General features: G+C 46.0%; 5 non-coding genes across 5 annotated transcripts; all 5 read left to right on the top strand.

Annotated features, from left to right (window-relative positions):
• Positions 1–4,443: 4,443 nt before the first annotated feature.
• On the top strand, positions 4,444–4,516 carry TRNAS-CGA (transfer RNA serine (anticodon CGA)). Its single transcript has one exon. It is a non-coding gene; the product is annotated as a tRNA-Ser (tRNA).
• Positions 4,517–4,942: 426 nt separating this feature from the next.
• TRNAS-CGA (transfer RNA serine (anticodon CGA)) lies at positions 4,943–5,015 on the top strand. The gene has a single exon. It is a non-coding gene; the product is annotated as a tRNA-Ser (tRNA).
• A 428-nt stretch (positions 5,016–5,443) lies between these two features.
• TRNAS-CGA (transfer RNA serine (anticodon CGA)) lies at positions 5,444–5,516 on the top strand. The gene has a single exon. It is a non-coding gene; the product is annotated as a tRNA-Ser (tRNA).
• A 427-nt stretch (positions 5,517–5,943) lies between these two features.
• Positions 5,944–6,016, top strand: TRNAS-CGA (transfer RNA serine (anticodon CGA)). The gene has a single exon. It is a non-coding gene; the product is annotated as a tRNA-Ser (tRNA).
• Positions 6,017–6,444: 428 nt separating this feature from the next.
• Positions 6,445–6,517, top strand: TRNAS-CGA (transfer RNA serine (anticodon CGA)). The gene has a single exon. It is a non-coding gene; the product is annotated as a tRNA-Ser (tRNA).
• Positions 6,518–24,186: the final 17,669 nt, after the last annotated feature.

Raw genomic sequence — 24,186 nt, 5'->3', positions numbered from 1 at the left:
TTATTCCGACTGAGAAGCTAGTCACTAGGACGTAGTTTCTGGGGACAATTCCTCCCACGTCTTTCCGCCTCTTGTGCCCTCCTCTTATGCCATTCCCTAGTGTTTATTGCGGCACAACTGTACCATAAAGTTGGCGACGGTAGCCCTGTTCATAAATAACTTCAGCTTCCCTCTAACGCAAGCCTCAAATGTGGTTGCGTGTTTTCTATGTCGAATAAGGATTTCGTTTCGCTTACCAACGATTTCATTACTTCTCATCAGTTGGCAGCTAAAACTGTCTTCCTCACTCATGCCACTAAGATATTTGCCCTACTGCAGTTAAGAAAAACGTGCGCCTTTCTTGTAAGACTTCAAATGAAAAGATTTGGGTACTTTCGAAACAAGTTTAAGTGCCTAAGTTAAGGCACGGTTGTGCAAAATCCTTGATGGGAAAGGTTGAGCCAGCACGAAGTCGGGAGTCCCCCGAACTATGGAGTTGTGAAACCCATGGGTTTGAAGGTAGAGCCTGTGAATTCTGCATAAAGACCTTTATTCTTTTTCTTTTTTTTTTACTACACAGAATTGCATTGTATTCTCACAGAATCCAGGATATAAAACCAAAGTTTCCGGCGTTGATAGAGTATCCCTTTAGCAAACATCAAAGAGCTCACCCGGAGACGCTGTTGCTCGGCCTCTCTAGACGCGCGCACGAAGCCCGTATAAGCAGCGAACAACTTGAGCAAACAGCTCTCTTCGTGAGAGATGCTCGGCGGTGATTAGCGCTTCAAGCCGCGCGCCTCGACCTCACGTCATCGCCTCGCGCGAACACGAGGCTAGAGGCGTGAAGGGAACCTCCTATCCACACGCCGCCATTGGTATACTCCGCGTGCGAAACCGTCGATAAATAAAGACCTCGAAGCCCAAGCGAAACTGGCGTGCTAACGGGTTCACACGGCGTGCATATGCGCCTCTCCGAGCCAACCATATATACACACACCCATCGGAGCAGCGTAAGGCTCGCCGGAAGAGTCAGTCTTTAGTGTAAGGGATAAGATTCTCGCGTGTGGCGCTGTAGTGCCGACTCGGGCCGAAGAGTCGTGCACAGCTTCGCACGCTTCGAACAGTGCGCGAGCGAATCCGCCCGCCCATGGGTGCTACCCTCTCCCCGCTTTCCGAGTTGGCGTTAATTGGAAGGCCGCCTGTACCGCAGAGATCTACCGGGCGGATAAGGTTGCCCGGGAGCCGCCGCACTGCCGCCATCGAGGCGCGAGTCCGAAGCCAAGCGAAGCCGAAGCCGACGGCCTGGCACGGAGCAACTTTGATGTGCGCGTGAGTGCTTGCGAGAGGTTCTGTACGCGTTCCTGGACCAGATGTGTCTCACATGATCGTGGGAACTCTCCTCGGGAACTTCAGCGGTTCATTTTTTTTTTTTCCTTCGCTGCATTGCCTCCTTGATTCCTCTTTCAAAATTATCTAACCGAATCTATTCCAATCTACCTTGCGCAAACTGCCTCACTCTGTCGCCCCACATTCTCGACACTTCCGGGACACTGTGTTGGTTTGAGCATGCTATACCTGTAAATCTTTGTTAGTGACCGTGTCCTATATAAGACAAAACACTAAAGGCCCCAGTCACACTTTCGAGATGCAGCCGGCGTGCGACCGGCTGTCGCATGTGACCATGGAGCCGCTCAGCTGGACCGACATTCACACTTGTAAATGAGACCTGTGAGTCCCTTTCCCAAAATGGTCTCTTTCGGAACGAAACTTGTCTATCTTGACTGTTCACCAGCAACGGGAAGCCACGCATAAAACTTACTTCCATTTACTTCAGCTACGCTGCTGGTTGGTTACCGGTTTGCAACCAGCAGTCGCAAGTCTGGAAAATTGAACAATGCTCGAACGGCCTGGGACTGTCGCTTTTCGACCGAAACGGTCGCTAGACATCTGCCGGTCGCAGGTGTGAACAGCGGATCTTAAGGCAGTATTGCTTAGGTGGTCCCTAGCCATGAACATCGGATGGCTCTGATCGAGATCGAGCCATTCAAGCTCGTGAGACCGATGTGTGTCATAAGAGGGTAATGTACCAAAGGAATAATTATTATTGGGCAGCTACTGCTGAGAGAGGACAGCTGCCACAGCGAACCATGAGAAGAATACTGCCACGTTTCAAAAGTTCACAGGTCACCTTGCTGTTCTTCAGGAATGACCGCCGACGTGCGAGATCTTGAGGATCATGAAGTGCAATGCATGCGTTTCGAAGTTTGGATCTTTGAAACGCCGCAGTTATTCTTTTTCCTTCATCGGTTTTTTTTCTTTTTTTCACATGTACTCTTCAGCCAGCTTCGCCGTTTACAATGTTTTAACGAAATTCTACTCAAATTATCTATAACAGACATTTCCTCCCCACTTTGCGCTAGAAACACGTCCACTTTTGGAAACACTGAATTGCCAGTGAATTTCTGTTGCAGTGGCATTGGGTGGAAACAAGGCACTCGCAGCACACCAGTTTTATCAGTAGAGAAAATATGAACGTTCTGTGGCGTATCTGCGTACGTCTCTGTTCCAGCATTTATAGGCATTTCCTCGTGCGTTCACATCCGGGCTTTGTAGCACACCCTGTAAGCAGTACCATTAGCCCAGCCAGCCATCCTTACTGCGTACCTAAAAACAGAATGATCAGAAAATAAAAAATAGGTACCCAAATTCCTAAGAATTGGGAGCTCGAGATAGAAAAACCATAACATTTTTCTGGCGCGAACTCCTAGTCGTACTGGGTGTAATAAAATGCACACAGCTTCTAACTGTATAACCTGCTATACAAATCTCAATATTTAACCTATTTATTAACCAAGTTTGGTGCTTAATGCTAATCCGCTGTTCGACGCATTGTAGTCTTGATCACGCTACAACAACATCTTCAGTGCGAGTTAATCCGAAACTTTTTTTCGTCTAAATAAAACGAACCTCAGCTCTAAACACGCCTATGAAGCACTGAAACGTGATGACACCGCTCATGATGTATTGCAGTCACCGCACCGCCAAATTAGAACGACCTGCTCAGTTGTGCCTTTTCATGAAATTTATTGCGCGTCGTCGATCTCAAAGATAACGGTCACTCACTTATAACTGGCAATTGCATCAAGCCGCGAAGCCAAAGAATGTATACGACACTGCAGAGTAGACGACACCGACCGACTTGAGCGCGATTGTAGAGCAAGTCATCAGCAGACGTCGCGTTTACGTCAAGCTCCCTGCTACTTATATATAAGCTTCCGTATAATCTTCCTAGCTATAATATATATATATATATATATATATATATATATATATACAAGTGAAAAATTGCTTCATACTGTTTCCAAGTCCATTTGGAGTCGACGTTTCAGCAGGAGCCCTGCCTTTCTCAAGACTGAGGGTAGATGATTCCTGTTCGTCTTCTTATAGCATTGCCAAGAGGTGATAAAAATCACCTTTTGTATCACCTCTTGCCAACGCTATAAGAAGCCGAACTAGAATCACGTACCCTCAGTCTTGATAAAGGCAGGGCTCCTGCTGAAACGTCGACTCCAAATGAACTTGGAAACAGTATGAAGCAATTTTTCACTTGTATGTAACCTCTATCAACCAAGTACGTCTACTTATGCTATATATACACATATATATACATATATATATATATATATATATATATATATATATATATATATATATATATATATATATATATATATATATATATATATATATATATATATATATATATATATATATATATATATATATAAGTAGATCAATTAAGGGGAAATGAGGGTGCTCGTTATAATACATGAAGGAAAGAAGCCAACGGTCGGCGAGGCCAAGGAAAGCGTTGGGGATGGTAATTTTATGTCTTTTTTTTTTCATGTTTGCTGAGATAATCACAGAAATGAGTAATGTAATCTGGGTAGGGGAAAGATAATTAAACACAAAGTAGAAGAAAAGACAACGTGCCGGTGGTGGGAACCGAACCCACGACCTCCGAATATCGCGTCCGGTGCTCTACCAACTGAGCTACATCGGCCGCTGTCCCCCCTGCTACTTGCTTGGGTATTTATGTTGTCTGTATACGAACCTTGAGAGTGTTCACCAGCGCCACCCTCAGCCATAGCGGCGGACGTAGAACGTCCTTTGTTACCGCCAGCGTCACGTAGAACGTGATCAAGAGCGAGGGCGAAAGCTGTGCTAGAACCCTCTTACGCTACCTATGGCTTCAAGACTGCCAGAACCGAGACCCCCGTAAGCTACAAGTAGATCAATTAAGGGGAAATGAGGGTGCTCGTTATAATACATGAAGGAAAGAAGCCAACAGTCGGCGAGGCGAGGATGGTAATTTTATGTCTTTTTTTTTTCATGTTTGCTGAGATAATCAAGGTTCGTATACAGACAACATAAATACCCAAGCAAGTAGCAGGGGGCACAGCGGCCGATGTAGCTCAGTTGGTAGAGCACCGGACGCGATATTCGGAGGTCGTGGGTTCGGTTCCCACCATCGGCACGTTGTCTTTTCTTCTACTTTGTGTTTAATTATCTTTCCCCTACTCAGATTACATTACTCATTTCTGTGATTATCTCAGCAAACATGAAAAAAAAGACATAAAATTACCATCCCCAACGCTTTCCTTGGCCTCGCCGACTGTTGGCTTCTTTCCTTCATGTATTATAACGAGCACCCTCATTTCCCCTTAATTGATCTACTTGTAGCTTACGGGGGTCTCGGTTCTGGCAGTCTTGAAGCCATAGGTAGCGTAAGAGGGTTCTAGCACAGCTTTCGCCCTCGCTCTTGATCACGTTCTACGTGACGCTGGCGGTAACAAAGGACGTTCTACGTCCGCCGCTATGGCTGAGGGTGGCGCTGGTGAACACTCTCAAGGTTCGTATACAGACAACATAAATACCCAAGCAAGTAGCAGGGGGGACAGCGGCCGATGTAGCTCAGTTGGTAGAGCACCGGACGCGATATTCGGAGGTCGTGGGTTCGGTTCCCACCATCGGCACGTTGTCTTTTCTTCTACTTTGTGTTTAATTATCTTTCCCCTACTCAGATTACATTACTCATTTCTGTGATTATCTCAGCAAACATGAAAAAAAAAAGACATAAAATTACCATCCCCAACGCTTTCCTTGGCCTCGCCGACTGTTGGCTTCTTTCCTTCATGTATTATAACGAGCACCCTCATTTCCCCTTAATTGATCTACTTGTAGCTTACGGGGGTCTCGGTTCTGGCAGTCTTGAAGCCATAGGTAGCGTAAGAGGGTTCTAGCACAGCTTTCGCCCTCGCTCTTGATCACGTTCTACGTGACGCTGGCGGTAACAAAGGAAGTTCTACGTCCGCCGCTATGGCTGAGGGTGGCGCTGGTGAACACTCTCAAGGTTCGTATACAGACAACATAAATACCCAAGCAAGTAGCAGGGGGGACAGCGGCCGATGTAGCTCAGTTGGTAGAGCACCGGACGCGATATTCGGAGGTCGTGGGTTCGGTTCCCACCATCGGCACGTTGTCTTTTCTTCTACTTTGTGTTTAATTATCTTTCCCCTACTCAGATTACATTACTCATTTCTGTGATTATCTCAGCAAACATGAAAAAAAAAGACATAAAATTACCATCCCCAACGCTTTCCTTGGCCTCGCCGACTGTTGGCTTCTTTCCTTCATGTATTATAACGAGCACCCTCATTTCCCCTTAATTGATCTACTTGTAGCTTACGGGGGTCTCGGTTCTGGCAGTCTTGAAGCCATAGGTAGCGTAAGAGGGTTCTAGCACAGCTTTCGCCCTCGCTCTTGATCACGTTCTACGTGACGCTGGCGGTAACAAAGGACGTTCTACGTCCGCCGCTATGGCTGAGGGTGGCGCTGGTGAACACTCTCAAGGTTCGTATACAGACAACATAAATACCCAAGCAAGTAGCAGGGGGGACAGCGGCCGATGTAGCTCAGTTGGTAGAGCACCGGACGCGATATTCGGAGGTCGTGGGTTCGGTTCCCACCATCGGCACGTTGTCTTTTCTTCTACTTTGTGTTTAATTATCTTTCCCCTACTCAGATTACATTACTCATTTCTGTGATTATCTCAGCAAACATGAAAAAAAAAAGACATAAAATTACCATCCCCAACGCTTTCCTTGGCCTCGCCGACTGTCGGCTTCTTTCCTTCATGTATTATAACGAGCACCCTCATTTCCCCTTAATTGATCTACTTGTAGCTTACGGGGGTCTCGGTTCTGGCAGTCTTGAAGCCATAGGTAGCGTAAGAGGGTTCTAGCACAGCTTTCGCCCTCGCTCTTGATCACGTTCTACGTGACGCTGGCGGTAACAAAGGACGTTCTACGTCCGCCGCTATGGCTGAGGGTGGCGCTGGTGAACACTCTCAAGGTTCGTATACAGACAACATAAATACCCAAGCAAGTAGCAGGGGGGACAGCGGCCGATGTAGCTCAGTTGGTAGAGCACCGGACGCGATATTCGGAGGTCGTGGGTTCGGTTCCCACCATCGGCACGTTGTCTTTTCTTCTACTTTGTGTTTAATTATCTTTCCCCTACTCAGATTACATTACTCATTTCTGTGATTATCTCAGCAAACATGAAAAAAAAAAAGACATAAAATTACCATCCCCAACGCTTTCCTTGGCCTCGCCGACTGTTGGCTTCTTTCCTATATATATATATATATATATATATATATATATATATATATATATATATATAGCATATATAGCATATATAGCATATATATACTTGCTTGGGTATTTATAAATACCCAAGCAAGTAGCAGGAGGGGCAGCGGCCGATGTAGCTCAGTTGGAAGAGCACCGGACGCGATATTCGGAGGTCGTGGGTTCGGTCCACACCATCGGCACGTTGTTTTTTATTCTAGTTGGTGTTTAATTATCGTTCCCCTAAGCAGATTACATTACTAATTTCTGTGATTATCCAAGTAAAAACATAAAAAAATACATCAAGTACCATCCCCAACGCTTTCCTTGGCCTCGCCGACTGTTGGCTTCTTTCCTTCATGTATTATAACGAGCACCCTCATTTCCCCTTAATTGATCTGCTTATATATGTGTGTGTGTGTGTGTGTGTGTGTGTGTGTGTGTGTGTGTGTGTGTGTGTGTGTGTGTGTGTGTGTGTGTGTGTGTGTGTGTGTGTGTGTGTGTGTGTGTGTGTGTGTGTGTGTGTGTGTGTGTGTGTGTGTGTGTGTGTGTGTGTGTGTGTGTGTGTGTGTGTGTGTGTGTGTGTGTGTGTGTGTGTGTGTGTGTGTGTGTGTGTGTGTGTGTGTGTGTGTGTGTGTGTGTGTGTGTGTGTGTGTGTGTGTGTGTGTTTGAGAGAGAAATGGGATAAGCAGTCGTATGCCCATTGCTTCGAACTCTCCATGAACCCACAAGATTTGGTTGATTAAGAAGTTAACTATTCAGTTCAGTTCAGGCGTTCAGTCGTGTCCGACTCTTCGTGACCCTATGGACCATGTCACGCCACGCTTTCCGGTCTCTCACTATCTTCTTAACATCACATAGCTTCATCTGCAATGCCTCGAGAATGCCATCTAACCATCGCGTTCGCTGCCTACCCCTTCTCCGGCGACCCTCAACCTTTCCCAACATCAAATCTTTCTCCAGCGACTCCTCTCTTCTCATCAGATGACCAAAGTAGCTGAGCTTTAACTTTAGAATTTGACCCTCCAATGAGCAGTCAGGGTTTATGGTCGACAATATCGACTGATTTGATTTTCTGGCAGTCCAAGGAACTCTTAAGAGTCTTCGCCAGCACCACAATTCAAACGCGTCAATTCTTCGGCGGTCAGCCTTTTTCACAGTCCAACTCTCGCATCCATACATCACAACTGGAAAGACCATAGCACGGGTTATACGGATCTTGGTTGGCAGACTAATGTCTCTGCTCTTTACTAGGCGGTCAAGGCTAACCATTGCTCTCTTTCCCAGAAGCAGGCGTCTCCTAATTTCATGGCTGCAGTCTCCTTCCGAGGTAATCTTGGCGCCCAAGAACAGAAAATCTGTCACAGCTTCCACTTCTTGTCCATTGATGCTCCAGGACTTGATAGGGCAAGACGCCATGATCTTCGTTTTTTAATGTTCAGTTTAAGCCCAAACTTCTCACTCTCTTCTTGTACGCGCATCAGAAGTCTCTTGAGTTCCACTTCACTTTCTGCCATTAAAGTGGTATCATCCGCATATCTAAGGTTGTTGATACGTTTTCCAGCAATCTTCACTCCAGCTGAAGACTCGTCCAGACCGGCCTTTCTCATGATGCACTCTGCATATAGGTTAAATAGGCAGGGCGACAGTATGCAGCCTTGCCTCACCCCTTTCTCAATCGGAAACCAATCAGTAAGACCATGCCCAGTTCTGACTGTGGCCTCTTGCCCTTCATAAAGGTTCCTGAGGAGACAGATGAGGTGAATTGGAACTCCCATCTCTTGGAGAGCTTGCCACAATCTGCTGTGATCTACGCAGTCAAACGCTTTCGCATAATCAATAAAGCAGAAGTAAATGGGTTTCTGGAACTCTCTTGCTTTTTCCATGATCCAGCGAAGGTTGGCAATTTGGTCTCTAGTTCCTCTGCCCTTGCGAAACCCAGCTTGCACGTCCGGAAGCTCCCGATCCACATACTGCTGCAGCCTACCTTGCAGGATTTTTAACATCACCTTGCTAGCATGCGAAATAAGCGCGATCGTGCGGTAGTTGGAACAATCTTTGGCACTGCCTTTCTTTGGAATGGGGATGTAAACTGACCTCCTCCAATCCTGTGGCCACTGCAGGGTTGTCCAAATCTTTTGACATAATGTATGCAGTGTGTTAACAGCGTCGTGGCTGAGGTTTTGAAGCAACTCAGCTGGAATACCATCAATTCCGCTAGCTTTGTTCTTAGCAAGGCTGGCTAAGGCCCATTCAACTTCACTCTTCAGGATGCCCGGCTCGAGATCAGTAATCACAACCGTCCTATGTTGGGTTTGCACATCTGGGTCCTTCTTGTACAGTTCTTCTGTGTATTCTTGCCACCTCTTCTTTATCTCTGAGGCTTCAGTGAGGTCCTTGCCTCGTTTGTCCTTTATCACGCCCAGCTTAGCACAGAAGCTTCCTTTGATATCTTTGATTGTCTTATACAGAGCTCTTGTGTTCCTTAATTGGCTGTTGTCCTCAACTGCTTGACACTGTATGTTCAGGAAGGCATTCTTATCTCTCCTTGCTATTTTCTGAAAATCCGCATTGAGAACCTTGTATCTTTCTCTTTCCCCCATACCTTTTGCCATCCTCCTTTCCTCGGCTATTTGCAAAGCCTCTTCAGATAACCAGTTTGCTTTTTTGCATTTCTTTTGCTTTGGAGCTACCTTAGTAGCAACTTCTTGTATTATATCACGAACGTCAGTCCACAACTCTTCGGGCTCTTTGTCTTCTAGATCTAATTCTTGAAATCGATTCCTCACTTCCACAGCATATTCTAATGGAATCTGATCCAGATCATACCTGAAAGGCCTTCTAGTTTTCTGCGTTTTCCTCAATCGAAGCTTAATTTTGGCAACAAGAAGCTGATGATCGGTGCCACAATCGGCCCCAGGCCTTGTTTTTACTGCTTGTATAGCGCTTCTCCATCTCTGCCGGCAAATAATATAATCGATCTGATTCCTGTACAGACCGTCCGGTGAAATCCATGTGTACAGGCGCCTCTTGTGCTGTTGAAAATGAGTATTCGCTATGGTCAGGTTGTTTTCTTGACAGAACTCTACTAGCCTCTGCCCAGCTTCATTTGGCTCACCAAGACCGAACTTGCCTGTAATTCCGGATATTTCTTCACTCCCGACCTTAGCATTCCAGTCTCCTATGAGAAAAACGTCTGATGATGGGGTTAACTATTGAATTCAGTTAATTAATTGCACAATTAGATAAAGAATTTTAAATAAATAGCTCTGCCGCAGCTGAGAGTTTGTTCTCGCAAACATTTCTTTTTCTATTTCGGACTCCCTATATCTAGAAGTTTTCTTAAGTGTTCCCTGGAACACCCGGTGTTGGCACCAAGTAATCGTTGCAAAATACATTGTGCGGAATACGGTCATTTGCTTCATCCCTTCTTCTGTGGCTCGGAGCAACTAGTTGCCAAGGTTACGACGCATGCGCAGCAGTGACTAGCGACACTTATCCGAAATGCGCCGCTGATTAGCCTAATGCATCTTTCGCTACGCAAAACATTTATTTCCTTTTGTGGCTCCTAACAGGTGAATGTCTTTCGCTCGGTTACACTGGCAACGGCACTAACGGTTACGCGGCCCAACTGCCGAACGGGCGCATAAGAGCTATGCTCTAAAGCTCTCGCATTGCCACTCCAGGGGTGTTGGTCGGTAATACCTCCCATCATCGTGGCAGTCTGTATACAGCGCACAGTGTACGATGCATGTGGGTCGGTGGATCTGCGGATCAGCTCGAGAACAAGCACCACAATAAAAAAGGGCGCTCGGTCAGCGAAGAGATGGGCGATCAGCGGCGTCGAGATTTGATTTGGTCCCAAATAAATTACGGCGCTTCTTATCCCCCGAACCATCGAAATCAGGGCCCAATCTCTAGGAAGAGAAAACAAACATAAGAAAACCGCATATGGGGGCGGGAAGCCGCGAATGCCGGTTGTGGGCCGTGTTCGCCACAACCCCGTAGAGCTCGCGCTTTGCGAAGCGGAATCTTTCGACGGCATCTTTTGAAGTCGTGACTTGCGAGTTCGCGCGAGCTTGCTCTTCGCAGTTAAATGGTGGACGCATCGTGAATCCGCCTGGAAGCACTAATTAGTTATCTTAAGCAAACAGGGTCGCGTTGCCGCTGACGGTCAGATAAGGCTGTGGTAACACAGAAACAATGGTATAGGTAGCAAAATGCGGCCCTTAGGCCTTTGCGCTAGAACACTGGACAATGGTAGACGCCGCGCTGCTTTATAAGATACGTACTTTAAGAAAGCTCAATAAAATTTTACCCCCCGCGGTGACGCAGTGGTTAGGGCCCTCAACTGTCATAACCAAGGATACGGTATCTAATCGTGGTTGTGGCGGCCGCTTTTCGGTAGAGGAGTAAAGGAAGGCGTCTCTCGTGTTCTGTACAAAGTAAAAAGTGCACATTAAGGAAACCCTGCTGGTGAAAATCTCCGGAGCCCTTCACTACGGCGTCATAGCCTGAGTTGCTTTAGGATGTTAAACCCCATAAGCCAAACCAAACCACTTTATTTCAAATATTGGCGCGCTCCTGAGCTTTCGGCGAGTAGCAAGGCACGACGAACTATGAAACGTAGTAATAAATAAAACAAGCAGTTTCAAGTATGCCTACAGCAAATTGTACTCGGTCGTTAAGAACGATGAAAGAATATAGGCGTAGTGTTGCGTCTATCGCCTCTGTAATAGGGGCGCTAGCCAAGTTTTGATATAAGAATGGAGAAACTCAACATCTTCATGACTATCACATCTTTCTTTCTTTCTTCCTTTCTTTCTTTCTTTCTTTCTTTCTTTCTTTCTTTCTTTCTTTCTTTCTTTCTTTCTTTCTTTCTTTCTTTCTCTTTCTTTCTTTCTTTCTTCTCTTCCTTTCTTCCTTTCTTCCTTTATTTATTTATTTATTTATTTATTTATTTATTTATTTATTTATTTATTTATTTATTTATTTATTTATTTATTTATTTATTACAGCGCCTTGGTAAGGCATATTATTGAGGAAGAAAATATAAGTCTGCTCTATAGAAACTGCAGGTACATTACACATGAAGCATGCATAAAAATAAAAGTAATAAAAAAAACATAAACACACGAAACAGAAACGCAAGAACACGAGCACTCGTCGGTACGAAAAAAAAAAGACAGAAAAACACAGAAATATAGCAACATAATACTCAAATCACGAACATGATGTCTGAGAGGAAACATACGGAAACACAGAAAAACACGGCGGACGCGACATCAGCAAGTCACGGCCATCTACTCCGAGTTTGCACCGAAAACATTATTTTATAGTTTTTCCAAGAGATAAGGTGCGGTTAGAATGCTTTCCAATTTTATTTTAAGACCCTCTTTAACTCCATTTTTTGAAGTGCTGAAGGTTGATTTTTGTATATACACACATATTGTAAAAGCTTCCTGCTTCCACCATACATGCCAATTTCGAATGTATATTCTAAACTAGAAATAATTACTAGCTACCAGGGCGTGGCACTGACATGCAAGTAAGTTTAACCTCGGTGAATACCATCGAATTTGCGACGTTGATAGTCAAGCGTGCAATCGCGTTACCGTACGTGTCGCATGATGGCCCATCTCGATCGCTCCCGTTTTGATAGTCGTATTGAACCTCGAGCTACTTCACATACGTATAGTGCTCCGAACTGCTCAGTAGTACCTGTCCTCGGCCTTTATAAAGGGACGACAGGAACTTGAACTTAGTTGCTGAAAAAGAAAGCTAGAATCTTTTAGCTGATACTCTTGGGCTACTTCATTTCTGTTGCAGAATATTTCTAATAAGTACTCATACTGTCGACTTATCGTTATTCTCCACTTTGCACTAACTAATTCAGGTCTCATCGCCTGTCTGCTACATATCAGAAAGCACTGATTTCTGCTGCAGAATATTTCTAATAAGTACTCATACTGTCGACTTATCGTTATTCTCCACTTTGCACTAACTAATTCAGGTCTCATCGCCTGTCTGCTACATATCAGAAAGCACTGATTTATGTTGCAGAATATTTCTAATAAGTACTCATACTGTCGACTTATCGTTATTCTCCACTTTGCACTAACTAATTCAGGTCTCATCGCCTGTCTGCTACATATCAGAAAACACTGTAGGATTAATTTCGTAGAATGGTTTCATTGAAGTTATTTAACTATTATCTAGCCGGTGACTTGCACATACTCCTCTTATTGCCACAAAATATATTTTGTCCACAAAGCATTCCATACATGTGTGTCCCTCAGGACTTATACCCTGATAAGGGTTCACAACATCAGCCCCTTTACAATGTACCATCTGTGCCAAAGGTAACCAGGCTGCATGTTTCGCTTCTCGCTTGTATTCTGAAGCTAACATGGATTCCCAGAGGATCCGAACTTGTTAAGAAGTGACGGGAAGAGCTCGCCAGCCTTTACTACATACTGTGCATATATATACAGGTTCAGAAGTGGTATGAATGCTCTACTGCCCGACTGAGAAGCGGAACACGCAGCCTGGTTACTTTTCGCAAATACGGACGAAGTGATCTCGCGCTTTCGCCGATCACACAATTCGGCGGCGATTCCCAAGAAAATGAAGGATGGCTTATCTCTGCTATGCCTGGATATACGGAGCGAAAAGCAGTGTATCAGAAGGAGTTGATTTCTTGTCTTCTGCGCCATTCGCAAGGCAGCTAAACTCTCCTGGATTCCATGTCGAGCGCGTCTAAATTTACCGGCGTTCTCTATATTTCGTTTACAGGAAAGGAAGACGCAGCATGTGTCACTCGCGGAGGCAAGAAGCGCCGCCCGGCGGTGTTGGAGCGCACTCACTCCCGCTTGGTCCTCATAGCTGACGGCAGATGGGTGACGTCACATCCTTGACGTCACCCTAACTGAGTGACTTAACTATTTTAGTCTTTGGTACTTTCAAATTGCGCGCCAATCGCAGTATCTGTCACTCGCGGAAACCCGCTATCATTCTCACTCTAGACAACCATAATTATGAAGAGTGTTTCACGAACCGGGGCGGAGCACAGCGGTAAAGCGCTCGGCTGGGGATCCAAGGGATGGAGGTTCGATTGCCTGATGGAGACTAATTTTTTTATTTAATGAGGAGAAGCCGCACACTTCTGAAGCGTTGCTAGGAAACGCCGGCAGAACTTGGCGAGGGGGCTGCGCAGCTGGCCTTGGCTGTGACGTCACGGCATACGGCATACGCGAAGCTCGGCTCCGACCCTCGTGGTGAAGCTTTCCGCTTCAAAATAACGGAAGCGTATTTGGCCTGCTTCGGACGCCGAGCCCCGACAGATTTCAACCTGGTGAGTAGGCATGTCTGGCCTATTGATTCAATCGCTGCGGCGTAAAGGCACGCACACCGTCACGAACGTGGGTTCAAAGCCCCGGCGAAACAAACCGAGACGGCTCAGCGACCGGTGCGGCACGCGAGTAATGCAACCGCACGCAGCCCACCGTAGTTGCGTGCAATACTGCTGCTGACAAAGCGGCCTTGGCGTCAAATTTCACCGGTATGTTTTACTCTTGTTTTCTGTACGCGTCTGAATGTAATAAAAGTAACAAAATAGCAAACCGAAAAGATAAACACTGCGCCGCCGGTAGGGCACAAGTGCGGATACGGGATTCAGACATGCGAGTTTCCCATTGGTGGTCAGGCTGTATCGGCCGCACTCGAAGAAAAGTAGCAGCCTTAATAATGTAGTGCACTGTATTTGATTCTTCTATTTACGTCGCAGCTAGAAGATTCCTGGACAGATGAACTGAACTCGACGTCCACGTCCGTCGTTCTCATTGCAAAAAATAACAAAGAGGGTCGCATATTTTCCTCTCTCGCTAAGGAACGACTAAACGTAGACTTCCATACTCCTGAAAAATCGCTCAACTCCTAGAGTCATCTTGATCTGAACACCATGTAGCTAGGTGGTGAGTAGCTAGGTGAATAGGTAGTAGATAAGTGGTGAGGCACTGCAGATGTACAAAGAGAAGGCTTCATCTGGACCCTACACTTTATCACTTATCTGAATATTGTTGGATCATATGAGGTGACGAGTAAGTAGCAGAGCTGAAGCTTGGGCAGGCTTATAATGGCGGAAATCAGCGCTTATTAGGCGTTTCCAAATTCGCCCTGCTTTCAGCCACTGTGAGGAGTATAGTACCGGATGGGCTGCCATTATGACTAGGTCCTTATGACCTATAGGCTTGCATTGATAGCGTTCTCACAGGGCCGTGAAGCTGTGGTATGGTATGTAGCATTTGATGCCTTAAAGCTGCGTATGAGCTACGAGAAACGCGCCGTAGTGAAGGACTTCGGAATAATTCCCACCACCAGTTTTTAATGTGCGCGTGGCCTCGCGTAGCACTCTGGCACTGTGTTTTACATCCATTGAAATGTGACCGCTGCGGCCGAAATTTGATCCCGCATCCTGCACGAGGAAGACATCGCATGCGCGCTCGCGTTACTGCGTGCCAAGCATATGCGTCCTTTCTCTTTACGTCAGGCCGCATCCAATGGGGGGACCCGCTGTGACGTGGGATCATAAGCCAAAGTCCAAAGAAACTAACTACCGCAGAGGGTTAGTGGACATCAACAAAAGTAACAGACATTTGGAATAGCTAAACGCCTTCTATTGTTCAGAAGCACTGCTTGTCATGGGTTTCTTTTTTTTTTTTCGCATCTTCATCATCATCATCAGTTATTCACACTTAAGGACTTTGGATATGGCATTACATTAGGGGAGAGGAAGGGGGGGGGGGAGCAGGAAATAATGTTCATAGTCATAAATATTCATACAATAAAAAGGCATAATAACGTTGGACAATTCTAGGTGTCCGTAACAACGGAATGATAAAAACAAAAAGCAAAACGCACGAGAGCACCAATGCATTCAAGTCGGTATATTCTTACAGAATATTTAAAATGGAATATGAACGCGCACAAAGGAGTTGGCAAACACAGACATAACCGGTAGTATGTCAGTGAAGTTAAAGAGCACTAACAATGCGAAGGTTCAGTTTTGAGGCTGGAACGAAGTAGAGAAAAGAAAACTGACAAACCAAATGCTGTTTATTTTAATATACCAAACTAAGCTGATATTAACTGTCTAAATTTCGAGTTTTTATGGTCGTGGACGATAGATTCAGGAGCTGAATTGCATTCATCAATAGCCAATGGCAAGAATGATCTATTGAAGGCTGACAATCCGTCTGACAATCCGCGGGATCCCGTGTTGTCCTCTATGCTAACCCGAGGAAGCACGCATAACCTGTCCAAACAAGTGCGGTCTGCGCTATGGCGCGGGTTTTTCCAAGACAGCTGTCTTTAGGGCAGGAAAGCCGAAGCATGCTTGGGCATGAGACAACAAAATCATCCTCTTCATGCGCCACCTAGACACCATGTCTCAAAAGACAGCCACACATTAAAAATGAATGCCATCCATTCGGGCAATTAGGGCTAGAATGACACAAGAGGAGACGACGAAGAAGACTGCATCCTAAACGCAGCGTGAAATAATGGCAGCTTAGGAGATGAAGGAACAGATTTCCATGATTGCGAAGGGGTCTAATGCAGTGGGCAGCGAATCTCATCTGCTTGCCTCGTCCTCGATTAAGTTTCTTATAAGTTTATTCGTCCATGATATGTGCTCTCGTGACGAAACACAAACCGGCGACACAAGCACGAGTGTCGCAGCTGCACGATACTGGAGGCTTCACACATAGATAGGGTTATGCGTGCGTAGTGTAGCGCGACTGCACTGCAGAATGGTGTAGTAGTTGCAACTTGAACTCCCTGGGCACTTCTGAAAGAGGAACTCCTCGCGGAGTCCGTCGCAGTACTGCACGCAACTCGTCGCACATGACCCGTACACGTTCGCCGGCCGTTTCGGAGACGCATGTCTCGCGGATCAAACGCAGCGGCGGCGACGTTGCTGGCGACGAGTAAGGCACCCCCGAGCAATCGGCTCGTACACCGCTCGTGGCTCCACGTGAACTCGTGACGGCCCATTCTCATCGGACGCTAATACGGCGCCCGAGCGTGGCCGGGGTGGCCCGAAGATGACTGTGTAGCAGTGAGCCAGTACTCCCCCTCGTCGTCCTCTCTTCGTAAGCCTTCGCCGTGTACTAAGGGTTCGAAGTGCCGTATTGGAAGCGGATCTCTCGTCGGCGATTGCGGATGTTGGACAGCCTAAACGGACCGATGAACCGTTTAATGGCTGCCACGGTGTGTTACAAAGGAGGGTACTACGGGTCACATGCGAGAAGGTGTAGAGAAGGGGGAAGGCTTAGGTTGCAGCAGCTGAATATACGGGAGGTCCCTCATCATCCTGGAGACCGCTTTCTTCGCGCTACCTACGCACTTAGGAGTGCACGAAATAAACTGGTGAATATCTTAATCTGCGTAGCTTGCACTACAGATTCTGCGAGCTAATAGAGACGCGGGATCACTCAATCTTGCCTGAAGCTCGAACAGTGCTCGAGAACCAAAGCCTAAATGGTGATGCGTAAACATTTTAGTCAAAAATAAGACCTGCATGAAAATACAGAATATGACGCTTTGAAGCGATATGGACTGCAAAAGATGTAAAGCAGTTCAAGCGAAATACCAGAAACGCCAGACCTCTCAATGTCGGGCGAAGCTTCAACTGCACGGAATCGCCGATGGGTGGGAACTATGAGTAGAAACAGTTCAGGTAAATTAATACCCAAGATTAACAGTGCCGCACTTCTCAGCTACATTTCTTGCAAGCTTCACGCCGAACAGGAAGCAGTGTCGACATATAGACCGCGCACGGGAAACCCGCACTGCCACCGTAGTCTTCAACCGCATCCGCAGTTTTCTGCAGCGTCCCCTGGATTCCTCTGTCTGAGTTTACCACTGCCCAGACGGTGAGTTCGTTAGCGTACAACGCCTGCTTAATTTCCTAGTTAACTCGCAACCGTTCCGGGAGGCGACATAGTCCATTTGAATTAGAACAGCGGGAGAACAGAGCCTTGCGGGGTGCCTCTGCCTTCATCGGTACCGAACTTCCCCAGATCCAAGGTAACCATTCTGTCCCTCATGAACGCTGTGATGCAATTATGAATGCTCTCGGCGACGTTCTAGAAATTAAGGTACTACAATATGAGGCCATACGAACGCCTCCTTTAAGTGCAGTGCGAGGATGGCTTTCGTTTGGGCTACACTGAGAAGGCCAACCATGTCTGACTGCTCCTGGTAGAAGACTTCAAGTGCAACAGTGCAAAGGCACGAGTCCAGAGGACGAAAGGCCTCATGCCGTTGCGCACAAGATGCATGTCTGACCAACGTGCCCACCAGTTCTTTTTGGTAAAGGACGCCTTGCGTATGAAAACAAAAAAATTCGAAACCGAAAAATACCGAAACCATCAACGGCACTTCGAGGTAAGGCTTCGGTGCACATTATCTAACATCATGGACAGACAACAGGGTGCTCAGCCTCCACTTCCAGACATGTATGCATAAAATCAAAAGGCACGAAGAAGCAAGGACGTTGCATGCAAGCCAGTTGCTTTACTGCAAGATATGTATCAAAACCGCTAACTAGTTTAAACCAGTTTTTCTAGCACTAGTTCAAAAAACACCGCCACCCCTTTCACACCATCGATCTCATCACCAAGCAGTCGAAGTTGGTCACCCATATGGTTCGTCGAGTTCCCAACCGGCGCAAGGAACTGAAGGACAACGACAGGGTTTGAATAAAAAAGCCTCGTTTAAAATCGCTAACTCTCTCATTTGCCTCACCATAAGCTCGCCAAAACGAAGGACGAAAGAACTGACGCCCTGGTACCAATGACCTATAAGACTTTTGTAACTTTTGTACGCTTTCACAGCGACGCGTCGACGCAATTGATATTGAAGCCAGCTTAGTCTATCAACACTCTGCCTGACCCCAATATGGACAAGTGACGAGACTCAGATTCATCAGAGAAAAGTTCGTTCTCAGAAGTCTTCAGTACAATTTTCCGGACAAACAGGGCCTGAAAATCCCGATCGTCATCTCAGACGCAAAGGAGATGAATGTGGTCGGTCTGATATTGAAGATATCAGCGTCGTAACGCCGAAAGGCTCGCGCTTGAACACTGTCCCAAATCTAAGAAGCGGAGGTAGTGGGGACTTTTAATCAGTCGAAAGGAGTGTACAAATGGAGGTATAATTGGACCAACACTTTAAGAAGCTGGTCCTCACAAGTGCTAGGTATAGGGTCCCTATTACGGGACCCCAGTGGCGTCGGCCGCTGCCCGGGCGCGCTCGACCAAGCCCTTTTGGGCCTGTATACGTCAGAGCAGCCGAGCTGGGTCGCACCCAGTCCTTCCAGGTGGTGTTGGTTTGGTTTGGTTTGGTTTGGTTAGCCGGGTTTAACGTCCCAAAGCGACTCAGGCTGGGAGAGACGCCGTAGTGGAGGACTCCGGAAATTTCGACCTCCGAGGGTTCTTTAACGTACACTGACTTCGCACAGCGCACGGTCGCCTTGCTTTTCGCCTCCATCGAAAAGCGGCCGCCGAGGCCGGGATTCGATCCCGCATTCCGGGAAGCAGTAGTCGAGCGCCGTATCCACTGCGCCACCCCGGCGGGGCGCAGGTGGGGTTGTGATTCGGGAAAATAGCAGGGTAGAATGGGCAGGCCCGCACCATATGGCAGATGTCCGAAGACTTCGCACAGTGCGGACAGCTCCCTTAGAAAAAAAAAGGCCAAAATATTTGAGAGCTGCCGGGTACAGCAAAGTATTAGTATAAAGGCAGAGCAGAAGCCGCTCATCCGCCTTTGAGAGGACTTTACATGGGCGGTGATAAAGACCATAACCAGATTGATACTGCAAAAACAAAATCTTTGAAGGAGTAGGCCGAATTGAATTCGGGTTTCTGATTGTCGGGGTCGGCGGGGAATGGCCGGAGAGAGAGCGCGCGGGCGGCGGCGTCAGCTGCCTCATTTCCCTCCAGGCCCATGTGAGCGGGAGCCCAAACAATACTCCAGTGAGTAGGGTCCCCGGTACAGACGCTGTTTTGGAGAAGACGATAGGATAGGTACCCAGCCTTTCTCGACGTTCCGCCAGGCCCCTCGCCTGTTTTGAAAGTGGGATGAGACGCAGCCAACGCAGTGGCTACCTCCTGTACGTAATGTCATGCATGGGCTCGAAAAGTAAGCCGTTTTCTGCTTTGAATTGGTGGACGACTGCGGCTGTATGCCATCCTCCCTAGTGGGGGCCTTAGGCGCCCACCTAGAATACGTCGGGCTTCGATCAATAGTGACGCAGCGGAGAACGGGCATCCAAAGACGCTGGCCTGGGTTTTTTCACCGACCCTCATGGTTTTCTTAAGGTCGCGGCCGCTGTGAGAGTAAACACGACGCCACATTTCGAGGAAAGTGTCATTACACGAACGTTGAAGGCTTCGAAGGCTTGACCAAATCTCGCGCACATAGACTTGAGCGGACTGATAAAATTACAGCTGGGGATAGATATAAGTCCAGAAAATGCCCCTTGTTGACTTACAAAATTATGAAGTCCTCCTAGCCTGCACTAGCCAGATGGTAAGCGGAATAATTATAATCTTATTTGACCATAGCATGTTTTCAGTATTCCTTAATTAAAACTGAATAGCACTAGACACATAAAGTACACAAAGAAAACGTTGGTTAATAAAAGTAAGAAAACATTCGGTATAATGATTGTCCTATTTATACATAAAAGAGTTAGCTGTAGAATGAAAATTTAAGACGTGCGATTACATTAATCTCCACCTTTCTTGCATTTCAGATCGTAAGCGTATTAGAATGCAGCAATGTTTAGCACTTCGTCCATTGTAATTGCGCCAGAAAATATTCCTGGCACGGAACAAAGCCGAGGGCGGTTTATAATTAAGGTCTATGTAATTAGGGGCATCATGCAATCACGGAGCCCCCTCTAATCCCCGCAAACATTAATCCCGAAGAACACCGACTGTAATGCGGGCTCCCGTCTCGAACAAATCGCCCGAAATAAAAATAAAATAAACTCAGTAGCGTCTGCACCAACATGCTCGTAAGAGCATTAGCAGAAAAAAAAGAAAGAACAGCAGCGCACAGAGAGGGAAATCGTATTAAATGTTGTTTATGCTTTGGCGAGCCTTGTTTCAGCAGCTTCCTGCATACCTTCTTGAAAATAAAAACACGCACAGGATTACGCTCTTCGAGATGTTAACAGGATTAGCTTATTTGTGCCTGTCTAAAGCACTGAAAAGTTAACCGCAAATCGCGCCTTTCCGCGACGAGCGCCAGATAGGCACAGCCTTTAATTTTAGTGCGCAGTGTACGTAAACGCTCTCCCATGAGCCTTTTCTTTTTTGACCTAAAAGTTCCCAACAAAAACATTTTTTGCTAGTTTCCACAGTGCTGTGCGATGTCATCGCACGTTAAAGTTTACCAGGTGGTCTAAATTATTCCGTAGCCCTCCACTACCGGCTCCTCTTTCTCTCTTTCCACTTTCACTCCCACCTTCCTCCCTTCCTTTACGGCGCGGTTCAGGTGCCCACAGAAACAAGTGTGACAGATACTGCGTCTTTTCCTTCTTGTGAACAAATTTATTATTATTATTATTATTATTATTATTATTATTATTATTATTATTATTATTATTATTATTATTATTATTATTATTATTATTATTATTATTATTATTATTATTATTATTATTATTATTATTATTATTATTATTATTATTATTATTATTATTATTTTCCACAGTTCGTAGCGTTATTATAAGTAAAGAGAACGCGCTTAAGGAGGCATGTTTAGGATATCTATATGTAAAGTAAAAACTTATCAATCTCTAATGAAGCAATTAGTAAGTCAATAATAATTTGGCGAACTAATGAAGGCGATTTGCTTAAGTAGCAGAATGATAACGTGTCCTTTGTTTCGTCTCTCGTTCGTCTTCACCTGTTCTCTTCTCGATCGGTGGTCCCCAGGGCGACCACCTAAGGGACCCACGGGTCATGCACTATCTGAAGTGAACTGAAATGTTTTTACCAGTGCCTCACTCTTGCCCTCCACGTCATCGAGTGTGGAAAGGATCTGACTGCCACAGATATACTTTCCTGACAAAACGAAATATTTTTCTGGAGCTCTTTGCATATGCTTTCCTGACACTGATCGCTATGCAATAACGTAAGAACCTACATAGATGACGCAACCAACTTCGAAGATATTGCGAACACTTGAAAGGAACTGTAGGTGAAGATTTTCACATATCATTTAAAAGCAGGTCCTAAAAGACAATGCAGCCCGAAGACATGACTGGGCGACACGTTTTCATAAAACGGATTCGGATGCTTGGTACCCGCTGTTTTGGAAACATTCTTTGAAAGTAATAATAATGTTTCAACAAAAAAAGCCCACAAGGAAAAGGACGACGTGTCGTCCTTTCTCCGCAATCCTTTCTGTTTGAGCGCTAGCCTTCCCTTCAGGGAATGACCGCCTGGCAAGGGTCACCTGCATTTTCCCTTTTCTGATAAAATAAATGCAATCCAAACAAATAATGAGTCACCAGCCATCAATTTCTACCTACTTTACGTTGAAACCACAGTGGACCGAAGGTAAAGAATTCGGTACTCCGGTTTTTATTTATTCATTTTTATTTTAGAAGTGCCTTTATAATTGCCTTTAAAAGTCCCTTCATTGCTCCCCAGCCGCCGTCATAGTATATACGCTCTGGCGAGTCACGGATTGTGGCTCTGACCTTGATAGATGTCATCAGCCATGGTGCTGTGCGGCTTTCTGTAATATAAAGGAACAAAGAAAGAAAGAAAGAAAGAAAGAAAGAAAGAAAGAAAGAAAGAAAGAAAGAAAGAAAGAAAGAAAGAAAGAAAGAAAGAAAGAAAGAAAGAAAGAAAGAAAGAAATGCATCGAACCGATGTAGGAACGAGAATGGACTTTCACATACACCGCAGAAAGGGCGGGTATTAAACGGCTGATAAACGACGATGTTTGATTTTGTATGAGAGATATGTTCTCTCCGGAGTATCATTCGTGGTTTCCAGATTTCAGGAAAATCGGGAAGAAAGAATGGGCAGAGCATGTAGTGCGAAGAAAGAATAACCGATGGTCATGAATGGTAACAAATTGGATTCCAAGGGAAGGAAAGCGTAGCTGAGGATGGGAGAAAGTTAGGTGTGCGGATGAGGTTAAGAAGTTTGCCAGGGTGAAGTGGATGCAGCTAGCACAGGGCTGGGTTAATGCGAGGAGTGTGAGAGAGGCCTCCGTCCTGCAGTAGGTGTTATTCGGCTGATGATGATAAAGATGATGAATATCTTCATGCTTGATTGATTGAAGCGATTGAAGCGAATGAAGGATAATTTGCCTCCAAGTCCAAAGCAGCAGAACTTCGCTGATACTAGCCCTTTTCTTCCAGCTACCCGGAAGTATTTGTGCCTTTTGAGAAGCAATCCTTATATAAAAAACTTTGAATATGCCCGCATTGGTAAGATGCCTAGACGTGGTGCCTCCCAAGTGATTAATACATCACTCCGTGAAGTGCCACTGAGGTCAGTAGGTAAGGTTCAGGTTACCACGCATTTCACTGTTTTCTCTGCAAGAGCAGCAGTTCATCCCTTAAGCAAATTTAATGAATTTCCGTCGAACGATAGTCACTTATAATCAGAGTTGTAGTAGGCCAATAAGATCTAAAAGAAGACTTTAATTAGGCAACCTAACGGGCCGACAGTCTCCATGAAGTGTCCAAGATCATAATAACGAGTCAAAAAGCGCGGTGCCCTTTCTGCCGATCGATGACGCAGTTAGCCTTCAGAAAAGGGTAAACTTTGCACAGATGTCTTCCATATCTGCTGAATTTGGCTAGCCCAAGCTTGGCAATCTCGACGCACCAGTCCCCCGCTTGTTTTAACCCCCCCCCCCCCCTTTATGCAATGTCACGTTGCTACGCTACCGTGCGTCACGCAACATGACGCACACAAAAATATTAAAACTTTGGTTGGTTGGTTTGTGGGGTTTAACGTCCCAAAGCAACTCAGGCTATGAGAGACGCCGTAGTGGAGGAATCCGGAAATTTCGACCACCTGGGGTTCTTTAACGTGCACTGACATCGCACACAGCTGTAGCGACAGAAGAAATTTTTCTCTTCCAGAAAGAATTTTCTGCAGTACTGCGCTTCCGCTGTCATGCGACTGTATATGTACGACCGCTACTACCATGAGCAAAAGAGAGCGCGCCCCCCATCCCCTCTCCTCCAAGTTCTGAAGCGTGCTGCGCGACATGCTGGCGCCACCTAGTAATCAGCTTCTGGTGTCGAGACCGGAACACTGTGGAGGTCAAGGGGGGGCTACTTTTCCTTTCGACATTACATGGAATTTCCTCCCGACACAGAGGTAGTTTGGTCGAATACTGGTGGTCTGGCCGTGGCAGCAGGACATCGTGCAAAACTACGATGTTGTCTTAATGCGATTATTTGTCTCTT

This window comes from Amblyomma maculatum, chromosome 11 (genome assembly GCF_055883805.1).
Source record: "Amblyomma maculatum isolate TAMU_Amacu chromosome 11, ASM5588380v1, whole genome shotgun sequence".
NCBI classification, from domain to species: Eukaryota; Metazoa; Arthropoda; class Arachnida; order Ixodida; family Ixodidae; genus Amblyomma; species Amblyomma maculatum.
The sequence above is the reverse complement of the archived record's forward strand: the minus strand, read 5'-3'. Positions and strand labels throughout refer to the sequence as shown.